This window comes from Mandrillus leucophaeus, unplaced genomic scaffold (assembly GCF_000951045.1).
Source record: "Mandrillus leucophaeus isolate KB7577 unplaced genomic scaffold, Mleu.le_1.0 Scaffold507, whole genome shotgun sequence".
Classification (NCBI taxonomy): domain Eukaryota; kingdom Metazoa; phylum Chordata; class Mammalia; order Primates; family Cercopithecidae; genus Mandrillus; species Mandrillus leucophaeus.
The window spans coordinates 440,148-455,791 of record NW_012105442.1 but is presented as its reverse complement, the minus strand read 5'-3'; the positions used below and the strand labels follow the sequence as shown (position 1 = coordinate 455,791).

Below are 15,644 nucleotides of genomic sequence, written 5' to 3'. Positions count from 1 at the left end.
CGGGTGCCATGGCTCATGCCTGTAATCCCAGCACTTTGGGAGGTGGAGGTAGGAGGATTGTTTGAGCCCAGGAGTTTAAGACCAGCCTAGGCAATAGAGCAAGACCCTGTCTACAAAACATGCAAAAATTAGCTGGGTGTGATGGTGCTCACCTGTAGTCCCAGTTACTCAGGAGGCTGAGATGGGAGGATTGCTTAGCCCAGGAGGCTGGGGCTGCAGTGAGCCATGACTGGGCCATTGTACTCCTGCCTGGGCAACAAAGCAAGACCCTATCTCAAAAAAAAGAAAAAAAAAGATTGAAATACTTCTTCAATAGCATAATATTGTTGTTCCCCAGCAGTCCATAATGGGAAGAAACCAATGTGGCTCAGAGATGAGGACAAGGATGCATAAAAAAGAAAAAGATGATATAGACAGAAACAACATTTGCAAATGATGCCATTAAGATTTCCTAACAATCATTATAATAATAACATAAATATTCAAGAAGGAGAATATTGTATTATTAGCACTTCTTTTACTTTCAAACTATATTCTTGGTTATACAGTGATCTCTTCTTAGAAGAGATTTCTTTTGGAAGAACCCATCTCTAATTAGCATGTATCATCATGTTATTTGGAGTCTATTTTATTTAGACATAGTCTATTTGTCTTTTTATTAAAGTTGAATATATCCTGGGAAAGATTTCTCAGTTTCAGACTTAATTATAGAACCAAGTAGTGCAGAAGAAATGTGTAACAATTGCCATGTTAATCTAGTGATTAACCTGTCTACTCTTTTTCCTTTAAATACCTGCAAGATTTAATTTGCAAAATGGCTATCATTCTTGAAGGTTTGGAGAAGGACATTAAGAAATAACTTGCAATTAATGTCCCCTGACCACCTGAAGCTCAGGCCACAGACTTGCTTTTGCCAGTTGCTTGCAAATATCCTTGGTCCACAAGTAAATGCACCCGGGGAGCCCCAGGGTTCTTCCTGTGGATTCCCCTTGGTTTTGACAGCCACCAGTGAGCCTCCTGGATCTGTCCAGCTGCACCCTGGCCTGCAGGATGATTGCTTGGTTTTGCAGTGTCCGTTAGTACTGTGCTATAAGCCTATCCACTGCCTCATGTGTATAGTGGCTTCTCCTCCCAGGGATTTAGTCTGCAGGCCAGTGGCTGAGCTCCCTTTCGGTCATAGCAAACAGAGGTGTTCTCAGAAAGCTCTGGGGAAAGAACAACAAACCCAAGTGTTTGTTATTCTCTTGTATTTTGAAATACAGAGTGGAATATTGGTGAGCTGCTGCAAATGGGAGGCTGGAGAAAGCAATCACAGAGGAGGGGTAAACGTCAGTCCTTGGAAACACATTTGGGAGTAGGGTTAGAGCAGGAAAGTTCTGGCTAGTGAGGTAAAGTGTAGGTCCATATAAAGTTTGACACACAGGCTCTTGAGGAGAGCCAGAAAGTGTTCCAAGGCAGAGGTTCTGCAGACAGAGTGGGACACAGTACTCTAGAAAGCCATCAGAAGCTTCGGGAGAGGCATGTGACCTCATGTTCACCAAAACACTTGAAAACCACTTGAGAAACTCTGGTCTAAGGGATACCTGGAACACAGCATGGGACAAGTGGGTTTGTACTGAAAGGAACAGCAACCACTTCTAGTTTTTAATGAGCCACATGTTGGGAGACTGTGAAGGAAACAGCAGTAATTCTAACCCATTAGCCAGAATGGACATGTGTTTCTGAATAACATTAGATATTTTAGATTAAATGTGAAGAGCTGATCAAAACTCTAAATAGCTTCAAGCCCCAGTCTGTGTTCAACATTTTTCAGTGAACGGAAGGAAGAGAGAGAATTTTTCATAAATCAGAATCTGGTCACCTGGGGATCAATACACAGGGCTATTGACGTATATGTCGGAATGTTAATTTTCAGACATAGTACATCTCTGGCCATCCTTCTGGTGACGGCTAATGCTATTCACTTAAATCAAGTTTTTTCTCATCTGAACTGCTGGTAATTATCCAATCCATCTAAAAGGCACGCTCCCTTTTAACATTAACCACAGTGTCAGATTGCATCAGCCACATTGTGTTCTGGTGACTGCTTCTGCAGAGTGATGAATGTGCGTGTTTGGAGTTCATAGTCCGACTGTCTGTTTGGGCAGTGGGCAGTTCAGTGAAACAAATGATCAGGAAAGGATCTATTTATTTGGGACGAGCGTTCTCCTTATTGATCCAGTCACTTACATTTCCCGCTTTCTCACCTTGCCACTAACAGTGTTCAGCTTTATCTGAACAATGAACATTTAAAGAATTATCTTAATAGATCATTTTGATGTGATTCTCTGATCATAAGCCGCATTCAGCACAGAGTTCCTCTTTGTGCCTGACTTAAAAAGGAAGGTGTTGTGAGACCTTATTAATAAAAACCAGAGGAGGGAGAAGGTTCTGAGAGTGCTTGGTGAACTGTCCTGAGAAACCAAGAGATAATGATTATTCATTTTCCTGGAATAGTAGTAATACTCTGTTGATTCAGTGCTTTGTTAAAAATGTTAAGTATCTGAATAAGTGCATGCATAAAAGGGCAGGTGACTTGCCTTGAGATATTTTAAGGTAGTAGATTGAGTCCTGAATTTTTCTCATACACCTTTGCAATGTCTGGTCACAATGCCTAGTATACTCGAGAGGCCCCATGGGGGATCCAAGCTATAGATATGCCTGTGGTTATTTTAATTTCTCCTCCATTTCAATATCTCTGGATAGCTTTTGTACACATAAGCTGAAGTGTGAACTGGCCAAGCCATGTGTAATTCTTTGTTCCTTGGACTCTTTGCTCTTTGTTTATATTATCACAGATTAGAATGAAATAAAGAAAATCTTGCTACAAATAGGCACTTAATTTCTGTCCTAGCAGTTGAGACTGAGAATGGGAAATTCCCTATGTTACAATCCACTCTTAGGGTGGCTGTGCACACAGTGGAATCTAATGTCTACTGACAGACTGCCTTTGGAGGTTACAAACATCAGTCTATTGCATTCTCTGTAAACACAGGCTGTGGGCCAGAGCTGGACTCTACTACAAGCTCTGTGAGGCAGATCAATGGTTTAATGAATCCATAAAGATGCTTGAACTCTGCTGCAATTTACTGAGCACTCTAGTTAAATGAAACTCCTGTAGTCTTTAACAAAGATAGCGATAATCGATGGTGGGGGATGGAAGTCCATGTCCAGCAGTCACAACCTCCCAGAATTTGTGTTGTCTCATTGCTAACAGAGGGTTAGTCACATTCAGGCTCTGAGGCTCACTGTGTCTATGTTGATATTTGCTCAATGTTTGAGAGCTGAATTTGGCCCAGAGATGACATAATCTTAGTAATGTTGCTTCTGCGAGGACTATTTTTAAACTATGAAATATTATTTAAAATAAATTTCTTTAAAGTGACAAGATTAAGCTCAAGAATTATATTTGTTCTAACAGGTAGTGTCTTTGTAAGTCATCCCCATGATGAAAAGTAAATAGTGGAATAAAATCCATTCCTGATTAAGTCCTCAAAATGTCAAATTGCATAGTGTTGGAGAGCCCTGATTAATTTTTCCATGGTAAAATATTCCTCATTAGTTTGCTATGGTTGAGGGTTAACCACTCCTATTATAAATTCAGACATTAATGTATTTTCTGCTTAATTCATCTTCGAATAGAGGAAAATATAGTTAGTAGATATGAATTTTTTACTTCCAAATGTGCTTTGGAAACATTATACTGATTTATGAGAGAGCTTTGGAGGCATATATTCTAATTCCTTCATAAATATGTTGAAATGTATTTAAAAGTATTTAACCACCTTTGATTGTAGAAAAACAAGTGCCTTGACTTTGAAATGATTATTTTTCCACAGAAATAGTAGAAGTTATGACATAATTCAAAGATTTTGCATCTGATTTTTGTCACAGAAACTTAAAACTTTCTTAATGTTTAACTTTCTTGATTAGCTAATTAGCATTAATTAATCCCACTCCAATAACTATATTTTGGAGGTTCCATGGGTAATAGGAATTTTGAGATATTATGACTGCTAATTTTCACTGGCCTTTTGCCAAACATTCCATGATAAAGCAGTGATTTTTATATGGATCTCATAAATGATATGTTATCTTGTAATCTGTTTTGATAGAATGATTTCATACTATTTAAAATATGGTGAGCATTTTTATGACTGCACATCTAAATCTTTGATATAAGGAGAATCTTTGAAGGACGTGACACTTTCTGTGATAATCTGTAGGATTGTATGTTTCGTAAGTGGAGCAATATAAATTGATATCAAAGAAAAAGGGGAGTTTGCTCAATAGGAAATAAGTACCTCCCTACAGCTTTTTGTTTGTTTTTAGCCACACTTAAAAGAAATCTTGTTATTTAATCATCCATTCATTCTTTAAAAAATAAAATAAAAAGATATATTGAGCCCGTGTACGACACTAAGCGTGTTTTAGTCTTGGTGGATAGACTTTTGAACAAGAGAAAAAGTCCCTGTCTTAAAGGGACTTACACTCTGGCGGGGGAGATAGATGATATATACAGGCTTAAAAATATCTTTGTAATATAATTTCAGGTAGGAAAAAGTGCTATGAAAAAAAAGCAGACTGAGGGAGAGGCTCGTGAGGGGCTGCTGTTTTATGTCTGAGGACCACAGGAGTTATTTTTGAGGAGGTGACGTGTGCTGGGGACAGAAGGAAGTGACGGAGCTAGCTGTGTGTGAGGAGCTGGCAGCAGAGTGTCCTGTGGAGAAGGGGGAGTAAGTGAGAAACAGAGGTCCTAAGGCAGGAACAGTCTTGGCATTTTTGAATAGCAGCAAGAAGTACAGATGTCTGGAGCGGAATGATCAAGGTGGTGAGAAGCCAAATGACGTAGGCTGGAGAGGCAGTAGTTTGGAGTTCATTCTAAGTGTGATGGCAGCTATTGGAAGCTGTTGAGCAGGTTGGGAGATATGATCTGATTTTTGTTGTTGATTGGGCCTCTGTGAAGGAAGTAACACGTTTAGGATCCCGTATGCAAGGGGGATTTGGAGAGTAAGAAAGGCAACAGCATTCGCATCAAAGTTGGGTGTGTCTGGCAATAGAAAACTAAAAATATCTTGTTCACTGAATTATTCATTAGTAGTTATGAAACATTTCCCAGTAGCAAAAGTGTGTTGAACCAATTTAGTTTTGTGTGTGTGTGTTTTGTTTTTTTGTGTGTTTTGTGTTTTTTTGGGGGGTAAGGTGTGGGAGGAAAGGCATCAGGGAGGGATACTGTTCGGTAAGTGTTCTGACACAGCAATTTTCTTTCTATAGGGCAGGTGGGGCTTGTCCCCAATCTGGTAGAGAGGTTAGGGCCTCAGAAGGCAAACTCCATGCAGAATCTAACTCTTGCTCTGGGAGACCTACAGCATCCACGGGCCTTCTCAAGCCCTAGCCTTAGAGGTAGCATTATGGTAAAGAGATGGTAGTCTTGAAGGGACCATCTTTGGCTAAAGGGATTATTTTGAAGTCTGTTTTATTCTGAGAGTGGGTATAGTTTGGTGATTACTTGTAGGGTGTGTCAGGATTTTTAATACAAGTAACAGAAGACCTCAACAATAAAAGACATCATTTGGAGTTATAAAGTCCTAAGCTAGTATGTACTTTGGGGCAGGTTGATTCAGCAGCACAGTGGTCTTATCACGGTCCCATTTCTTTCCATCTCTGTGTTCTTCCATATAGAGTGTTGGCCACATTCCATGGCAAGCTCCCCAGTGGTTATGGGACAGCTGCTAGCAGCAATCAGGGCTACACACTTTCTTGTTGACATGCTCTGGAATGAGTGTCTCTGTCCTAGCATTCCAAAAAAGAGTCTTGAAATTCATACTCGTTGTCTATGCTTACATTACATGCTCATACCTGAACTGGGGCGCTATGACGAGAGAGAGCAATGGAATGTCTAGCATGAGCCAATCAGGGCTTCCCTCTGAAATTCAGGTTGAGCTCATTTTCCTCTGAAGCCCATGGGCAGCATGGGGAGGGGTAGCTACCAGAATGAAAGTCAGGAAACTGTTAGGGAGGAGACCAGAGTGATGGCTGATGGGAGATGCCAGCAAATGCCCACAAGAGAGAAAGAGAGATGATTTCCTGAGGTTATTTCATGAAGTTGAATTCTTTACACAATGGATGTGTCACACCTGTCTACTCTTGACATGTGGGAGAAATAATCCAAAGTGGATTGAAAGATAAAAATGTGGTTAGCATTCATCGTAGGGTCCTTAGATGAACCACCTCTTCTACCCAGCACCAGCTGTTTTGAGAAACCTGATTATTAGAACACTGGCTCTAGTATCAGGACTGATGTGATCACTGTTTCCACTCTTTTTGGACTTTAGAACATGAGATTGCACAGAACTAAAACAAAGGGATTGTGGCTAGCTGTTATCCCCATTTATGAAGAGGAACAGTGGTGCCATTACAGCAGCAGATAGCCCAGAATATAGTTTCCTCAGTGTAAGTGGCCTAGGAGAGGCTGGCCAAGGGCTGTATTGGATGTGGGGAGCTAGATGCTTTGAAGTAGAAGTCTGATGGGATGAGGCTGCTGTTATCCATCAAGAGTTAGCTGGTCCAGCTCAGAGTCGCTGCCGCCATGGCTAGTCAGTTGCAGGGGATTCAGCAGCCGCTGCTGGCCGAGAAGCGGGCAGCCGAGAAGGTGTCCGAGGCCCGCGAAAGAAAGAACCGGAGGCTGAAGTAGGCCAAAGAAGCAGCTCAGGCTGAAATTGAACAGTACCGCCTGCAGAGTGAGAAAGAATTCAAGGCCAAGGAAGCTGCGGCACTGGGATCCCATGGCAGTTGCCGCACTGAAGTGGAGGAGGAGACCCAGGAGAAGATGACCATCCTCCAGACCTACTTCCAGCAGAACAGGGATGAAGTCTTGGATAACCTCTTGGCTTTTGTCTGTGACATTCGGCCAGAAAGCCATGAAAACTACCGCATAAATGGATAAAAGAAGAGAGAACACCTGTTCTGTGGAGTGGCATTTTAGATGCCCTCATGAATATGAAGCTTTAGCACAGCTCTAGTTATATTCTTATGAAATGGCATTAAATTATTTCCATATATTATATAGTAGGTCCTTCCACTTTTTGGACAGTAGCAAATCTAACTTTTTTGTACAGACTTAGAAATTATCCAAAGATTTCATCTGTTTACCTCATATTTCTTAGGAATTTAATGGGTATATGTTATCTTTTTTTCCTATGCCTTTTGGCTCAAGCAACATGCATATCACTGTTGACTTTTTCTTTCTTAGATATAGTTAAAAAAAAAAAAAAAACCACATAACCATTCTTTTAAGAAAGGAAGGGATTAAATATTTTTTTTCCCCTAACACTTTCTTGAAGGTCAGGGGCTTTATCTATGAAAAAGTAGTAACTAGTTCTTTGTAACCTGTGTGAAGTGGCAGCCAGCCTTAACGTAGTCTGTTCTTGCTAATGGTTAGAACAGTGAATACTAGTGGAATTATTTGGGCTACATTTAGTTTCTCTTAATCAAAATTACTAGATGATAGAATTCAAGAACTTGTTACATGTTATTACTTGGTGTATCAGTAATCATTTAAAAGTAAAGACTCTGTCATGCAAAAAAAAAAAAAAGGAAAAAAAGAGTTAGCTGGTCCACACATTGAAGCTACTTTCTTTGTGGCTGAAAACTGTGTCTGCTAAACAGAAGGAAAAGAGAAATATTCAGAAGAATTGTGATACAGTCTGAGGCTAAATGCTTCAAGTTCAGGTGGCCAAAGGAGTAGAAGTATTGAAGATTGCAGCTTTCACCATTATTAATTATTTATTTATTCATTCAACAAATATTTGTTGAACAGTAACTATGGGAGTTGCAGTGGCCAACAAAACCTGGTCCTTGCCCTCATGAATCTTATAGTCCATTGAGGGACAGAAGTTTATTTAAATAATAACACAAATGTGAAATTGTCACTGTGGCAAGTGCCTTGGTAGTATTGGGCACAGTCTCATGAGAACCTTTTTCAGGGTGAGTTGACTTGTCAGAAGATCTTGAGGCTTCCCTGAGTAAGTGGGACTAGCACTGAAATCTGAAGGATAAAGAGGTGTTAAGTAAGGAAAGAGAGAAGGAAGAGCTTTTTGGGCTAAGGGCATCGCAGTGTGATTTCTAATTTTGGCATTGATTTGCTCTTTCTTTGCTAATTTCATGTTCTTTATGGAGGAATGGGCCTTCACCCACAAACAAGAAAACAAATTGAGCAAACAGATATTCCCTGGAATGATAACCCCATTCATCCATTTGTTTGCAAATTCATTCCTTCCTTCCTTCCTTCCTTCCTTCCTTCCTTCCTTCCTTCCTTCCTTCCTTCCTTCCTTCCTCCCTCCCTCCCTCCCTCCCTCCCTCCCTCCCTCCCTCTTTCTCTCTTTCCCTCTTTCTCTCTTTCTCTCTCTTTCTCTCTTTCTCTCTTTCTCTCTTTCTCTCTTTCTTTCTTTCTTTCTCTTTCTTTTTCTTTCTTTCTTTCTACCAATCCTTGGGGATTCATTGCTTGCCTGCTGGTCTCTGCCTGCTCTGACTTTTTGATCAGCTTCATGGACTATAGAGTTAGCACATTAATACTAAATCACTTCAGAGAGTATACAGCTTGTAACTCTTGAAGATAGAAGCATTTTATAAATACATCATAATACTGTAATAATCACAGTGATAACTATAAGAGCTTAAGTGTTTTTAACTATCAAATGTACTAGAAAAGCAACAATGACAACAGAGAAAAGATTGTGCAAAAATGCACTGATTTGAGAGAGGAGAATAGTGTAATTACTGTCTGATGAATGTGGTTGAAAGATAAATGAGATAACTCACTTTTTGCTGGAAAGAGCCACAGAAAGGGCAGATACCCTCATCCCCACTAGGTGAAGAGATGTAGTTTTGTTATATATAGAGAACTACATAATTACGTTAACATTAATGCAAGGGCAGACAGAAAGTTTGGGTAATGATGAATTCCAGGACAGAGAACTGCTGATTGACACTCAGGTCCCTACGCAAGACAATTGTGATAAAATGGAAACAGAACACCATGTTTGCTGGCATAGCAACAGAGGGTGATTTTTGTGGTGCAGTGGTGTGGCGGGAAGGAAGGGATTCTCCTCCCTTTCTTTGTATTCTTTGTTTCAGCCTCGCGTCTAATTTTAGTACCTAAAATCATGATGACAACTCTATAGAAATGTAGTGACAAATAAATAGGCAGGTGAGTAATTCAGATTTTATCTTCCTGGGTCTTACCTGGGTGATGTGGACATGGATATTCCTAATGAGAGGAATCTGAATCTCTCTTCAGGATGCCAAATGGGAGAGATGACCCTTTTAAGGCTACCCACACTTTTTCCTGCCTCAGGTGACTGTGAACCCGGGACTTCGAGTTCAGCTGGAGTCAGCAGCCCCTCTCCAGTTCTAGTAGCTCCTGAAAGCCACACATAATGACAGTCATTTCCAAAAGAGGCTGATTTTAAAACTGTGCTGAAAATGGCTAACAGCAGGCTGAAGGTTAAAGTAAAAAACTTAAAAACCATAAAATCTGCCTGGAGGCTATTTAAGCAAACTGTTTTAGAGGCACAGATGGTTCATATACCTCTGAGCCAAAAACAAAAAGGAAAAAGGGGACAGTAAAGCTGGCGTGATTAAGCAGACAAGTATGAAAGTTTTATTAGTACTAAAAAGGCATCCTTTAGAAAGTAAAAGAATCTGTCTCAGGAAATTCGGAAGATATATTAAAGACCAATGGGAAATGGAGAGGGCACACAGATGACATTTCGGAAAGCAACCAAAGATAGTGAAGACACACAATGTACGCATGGACACTGGATATCAGAAGCTGTGCTCTGAGGACCTTAGGAAGCAGTGTAAGAGAAAGATACCGTATATGGACAGTTGGGAGTAGCTTCCCTGTCCTGTATCTGTGATGTAGAGCAGGTTTTATAAGGATTTTGTGCAACTTAAAGAGTGGTTTGAATCTCCAAGGAAAATCAGTTGAAGCAAATTTGAGAAGCTTAAGTGCCATAAATCAGAGGGTCCAAAACATATGAAGGAAATAAAGTACGATGTTGCTGATAGCATTAAAAATAGCACTTATACTTGAGAGTGGAGAAGTCACTGGGGTGCAAGGGCATCCAGCCTCTCGAGGGTCTGCTTTGTTGCATCCTGGATGCAGTCCTCCAAGTATCTTCCCATGAGTGTGCAGGTACCTGCACTCATGTGCACACAGAAAGCCTCTGGATTTGAGATGGGTGAGTATCCATTATCATAATTTTGAGAAAAGCCAGACTCTAAGGAATGACAGAATAGTACAAAGTTTGCAGGGTCACTATATGAGGAGCCTCCTTTGAAGGAAAAAAAACAAAAAACAAAAAACAGTATTTATGTCTTGAGTTAGCATTTGATACAAACCTAAATAAAAATGACCAAATATAGCCTTGCAAAAAAGTAAGGTAAGTTGTTTGGATTTTCAAAAATCCAAGTAATTCATTTAGAGTTTGGCTGACTCCCCCTGAAGAGACCCTTGAGGAACATAAACAACTGAAGACAAGAAATAAGGCCCTGCCTTGGATTAAGAACCTGGGGAAGGAGTGGATGATATTCCTCAGAGTAGAGAAATTAATAGTGTACCATCCCAGGGGTTTATATTAGGAGTAGTGTCCCTTGGTAATACTGATGGCTTATTTGGCAGTAGATGACAGGAAGAAGGGAGCATTCCCTACTTTCTCTTAGTTGCTTTCATTTGAAAAACCACAGAGAATTACCCTCTCCCCAAAAAGAAACCCTTACAAATATATACATATAATGAGGTAACCTGACATCAGATGCAATTCCATTCACTCAGCCATCGGCGAGCACAAGGGAACAAAACGTTTTAATCCTCACGTCCCTGATATGAGCTGACTCTCAGCATCCCCGGAGAGGAGAACTTGGTCCCATCTGTAGGGGGCTCATTGTGTTGCCTGCCTAGAGTAAAAAAATTAACGTTTAAATGTTTGACTGCATTAAAGACAATTTTTAAAAGCAGACAAAAGTATGTCAAACAATATGCTGATAATCAAGCTATGTCCCTTCTCACAGGAAACGTGTAGTTCATTCTTCTTGAACCTGATTTTTATAAAAGGCTAATGCTGAACTTTAAAAGAGTTGACACAGAGGATTAAATGTATTTTTATTGTACTGCAGGCTATACAAATATAGGATACAAAAGCCTGAAAAGGTATATTGTTGAGGACAAAAGAACTAATAATAAAACTAAAGAATTGATAAATGTAAATGTAATCAAAGTGTATTCAGTCTCAACACTCAGGGGTAACCTTTGCAGTTGGCCACAATGGGGAAAGACTGGATCAGACTCCGTGGCAGATGGTTTAATACATAGTGCATATATTAATCCATGGAGACAGCCCTGGAAATGCAAGCAGGTTGTTAATGATCACAGATAGCAGTTGTGAGCTGCTCCTGGTCTTGCAGTTAGGTGTTCAGATGTCATGCTTCGGGGTCCAAGTTGATGGGTTTCTAGGTTGGGAAAACATTTTCCCCCTTCTATTGCACTGCACAGCTGATAAGGCATGCTTCAGGGAAGGAGTGATTTAGACTATTGCAGGTGAAGGGAAGGGAGAGAAGGTAGACTTACAACCCAGTCCCATGATTTAGTTTGATGACTTCTTACTTCTAGTTAAAGTGGTACCATTGAGAGCTCATTGAGTGTGAGGGATTTGTAAATCAAATGTAAAGGGAGCAGACACCACTGCTGTAAATCCAATAGAACTTCAAATCTGACATCAAGTCAATACTGCTTACCAACAACAACAAAAGGAATCCCCAATCTCATGGCCTACTGGCATCAGAGAAAACCATGTACAAATAATATAATTTTCTTTTTCTGTGTGTGTGTGTGTGTGTTTGCGAGAGAGTCTTGCTCTGTTGCTCAGGCTGGAGTGCAGTGGCACGATCTCGGCAAGCTCCGCCTCCTGGCTTCATGCCATTCTCCTGCCTCAGCCTCCCGAGTAGCTGGGACTATGGGCGCCCGCCACCATACTCAGCTAATTTTTTGTATTTTTAGTAGAGCCAGGGTTTCACCATGTTAGCCAGGATGGTCTTGATCTCCTGACCTCGTGATCTGCCCGCTTCGGCCTTCCAAAGTGCTGGGATTACAGGCGTGAACCACCGCGCCCGGCCAACCAATAATATACTTTTCAACTTTCTTTATCATGAATTATTTAATAAGTAGAAAAGAATATTGACCTCTAAATTTCAGCACATTCAAAGTTGACTTAAAGAGTGAATTAAGGGCTAGGTGCAAAGGCTCACATCTGTAACACCAGCACTTTGGGAGGCTGAGGTGGGAGGATCACTTGAGGCCAGGAGTTCATGACCAGCCTGGACAACATAGCAAGACCGTGTTCTACAAAATATAAAAAAAAAAAAATTAGCCAGGTGTGATGGTGCACACCTGTTGTCTCAGCTACTAGGGAGGCTGAGGTAGGAGAATTGCTTGAGCCAGAAGTTTGAGGTTGCAGTGAGCTGTGACTGTGCTACTGCACTCCAGCCTGGGTGACAGAGCAAGACCTTATTTTGTAAAAAAGAAAAAAATTAAAAAGTTGAATTAAAAACAGATAAACCGGCCAGGCACGGTGGCTCATGCCTGTAATCCCAGCACTTTGGGAGGCCGAGGTGGGCGGATCACGAGGTCAGGAGATCGAGATCATCTTGGCTAACATGGTTAAAGCCTGTCTCTACTAAAAATACAAAAAAAATTTACCTGGGCATGTTGGCAGGCGCCTGTAGTCCCAGCTACTCAGGAAGCTGAGGCAGGAGAATGGCGTGAACCTGGGAGGCAGAGCTTGCAGTGAGCCAAGATCACACCACTGCACTCCAGTCTTGGCAACAGAGTGAGACTCCATCTCAAAAATAAAAATGAAAATAAAACAAAACAAACAAACAAACAAAAAAACAGGTAAATACAGAGAATTAATTATAAAGAGGCATACTCCCAAGCCCTATACTGGGGTGGAGCTCATAGAAATCATTATATTATTGAAGCACAAATTGATTATAGAAGCTTAAATCAAGACAACCAGAATTAAATAGAAACTCAGGAAAAAAAAAAACCCTAGATGCCTTATGGTGTTTCATTTAGGGTGTCATTTTGCATTAAATGCGATGAAAGAAGAAAGTTAAAGTGCCCCAAAGTAAATGGAGTTAGAACTTTATATTTCCATTTCCCCAAAAGTACAACTCCCCTCCTCGTTCAAGCCCTTTTGCTCATTTTTTTTGCATTTCTAATGTAGTAATTTAGTACTTAGTAAATATCAGTTAATTTTTAATTTTTTATGATCATATAATTCAGCTCTGGATAGGGAGATGTTTGATGTTCCATGGCCTAGATATTTGGCTAAATGTTTGATCAGTTGCAAGTAAAGGTGATGTAGAGTAGACCTCAATGTCCTTCTCCATATGTGTGCAGGGAGATGGGGTGATGTACTGGAGAAAACCTGTGTCAAAACAACCATGATAGTTAACTCCTATCACCTGCACTCTCCAGGGATGTCCAGGAACCTGGTAAGCTATGGTCATGTTACTCTAACCCAGCAGTGCATGGGAGGAGACATGGAGAGATGGGCCTTACTCATTCCTGGGCAGCCTGGCACCCGTGGGGTCCCTCCTCTCTACACCTGAAAGGCCAGTGGGGACAGGAAGGAAGTTGGCAGCTTCCATTTTGGTCTTGAGTCCGGAAGCTGAAATAATCCTTTCTGTCACTGAGCCCCCTTGCAGGGCAGCTGCTAACAGGAACAGTTGACCCACACTCAGCTTGGACCAGGATACTGGAATAGCGTGGGCAGTGAAAGGCTGGAGAGAAGCATAAGAATGCGTATTTGGGTACAGACTGGTGTCTGTAAAACAAGCACATGAATCAGCAACGCAGTGAGGTCCTCAGAGGATGGAACTTGTCTCAGGGCTGGGTGCTGTGGAAATTAGACATCTGAGACGTGGTTTCTGCTCAGAAGAGTGTCTGTTTGAGCGTGTGAATATTTCTGTGCTTGTGTGGAAGTTGACCTCACACCACACATTTATTCACTTACGCATTTATTTAACAAGCAATATTGAACATCCGCAGCATGAAGGGCATTGTTCTGTGGCTGGGGATACAAAGATAGATAAAGAGAGGTCCTTGCCTCTGAGGCTCTCACAGTTGAATGGGGAGAGCAACCAGTAAACAAATGACATGACGTGAGGCATGCTGGAACCGATGCAGGTAAGAAGAACCCGGGCACCACAGGGTGACTTACCCAGCCCAAAGGCCAGGCTCTATGCATGAGTGAGCACATGCTAATTTAGAGACCAAAATATAGATTCAGGAAGTCGAATGGATAGAAAAAAGGACGGCGAGGCTCACAAAGGATGTGAGTCAGGAATGAGGGTGCCACATGTCACACATTAAAAAACAAATGCATAACCCTTACTGTCATTCCCATGTTGTGCTTTAACATTTTAAAATATCACAGACTTTGTAGGAATGCTTGAAACAATACTACATAACTTAAAAAATGGATTTTTGACATCATTTTGCCCTTGGGATGTTTTATGAAGAAGTCTTCAGGAGATAAAGGAGGCAAAGAAGCAGAGAATCTAACAGACAGGGCTCAGGGCTCATGGATAAAGTAGTGCAGAGACTGACAGGCACGTGAAGAGTTTAATATGTGTCTGCACATTTCCTGAACTGTACAAACTTAAAGTGATGGTAGAAAACTTCTCCAACATCCTCCTCCTACGGCCGAGAAAATTGTGGCCCTGAGAAGTTAAGTGACTTGCAGGGGCCACACATCTAGTCGGGGGTGGATACCACAACAGATACATCAGCTCTGATGAAGTTTCTGAAGTCAATAACAAGAGGAGGCTGTAATTGCAGTTGCCTGAAGAGCAACAGAAACTGGTCTCCTTCATGATTAGAATATCAGTGTTTAGTAAGTGTACATACAAACTTCGTAAAATGGCGTAGTATGCTATTTTTCAAGCTTTTATTTACTGTGAACCAGTAGTAAGAAATTTGTTTTATAATTTGGTACGCACACACACAAACTCATAACCAGTTTCACGGAATCTAAGTCACTTTGATGATGGCGTTTTCTTGATGTTACCAGAAGGTATCAATGAAGATTTTCATACAATTATGTCACAGCTGCAACCTGGCTAAAAACAAGGGTAAAATGAATCGTGATTTCAGAAGCGTTAAAATGTGAAAAATATCTGGATTTTAGAATACACAAAACAGGGCATATGTATTTAAAACTGAAATAAAAATTTTGTGAAATAATACAGTACTTATTTTCCTATGTGATGCATTCTGATATTTTCTGTTTTATTTTATTTAAAAAATTGTTGATTGGGGCTGGGTGCGGTGGCTCATGCCTGTAATCCCAGCACTTTGGGAGACTGAAGCAGGTGAATCACTTGAGGTCAGAAGTTCGAGACCAGCCATAACAACATGGTGAAACCTCGTATCTACTAAATATACAAAAATTAGCTGGGCATGGTGGCACATGCCTGTAATCCCAGCTACTCGGGAGGCTGAGGCAGGAGAATCACTTGAACCCAGGAGGTGGAGGTTT

The 15,644-nt window shown here is 40.9% G+C and overlaps 1 protein-coding gene and 1 pseudogene across 2 annotated transcripts in view; both read left to right on the top strand.

The window, feature by feature from the left end:
* The window catches only part of SOBP (sine oculis binding protein homolog (Drosophila)), a 170,722-nt gene that overhangs the window by 45,627 nt on the left and 109,451 nt on the right, over positions 1-15,644 (top strand). The window lies entirely within an intron of this gene.
* Positions 6,629-7,299, top strand: LOC105551103 (annotated as a pseudogene). Its single transcript, XR_001007820.1, has one exon. The product of XR_001007820.1 is annotated as a V-type proton ATPase subunit G 1 pseudogene (transcript).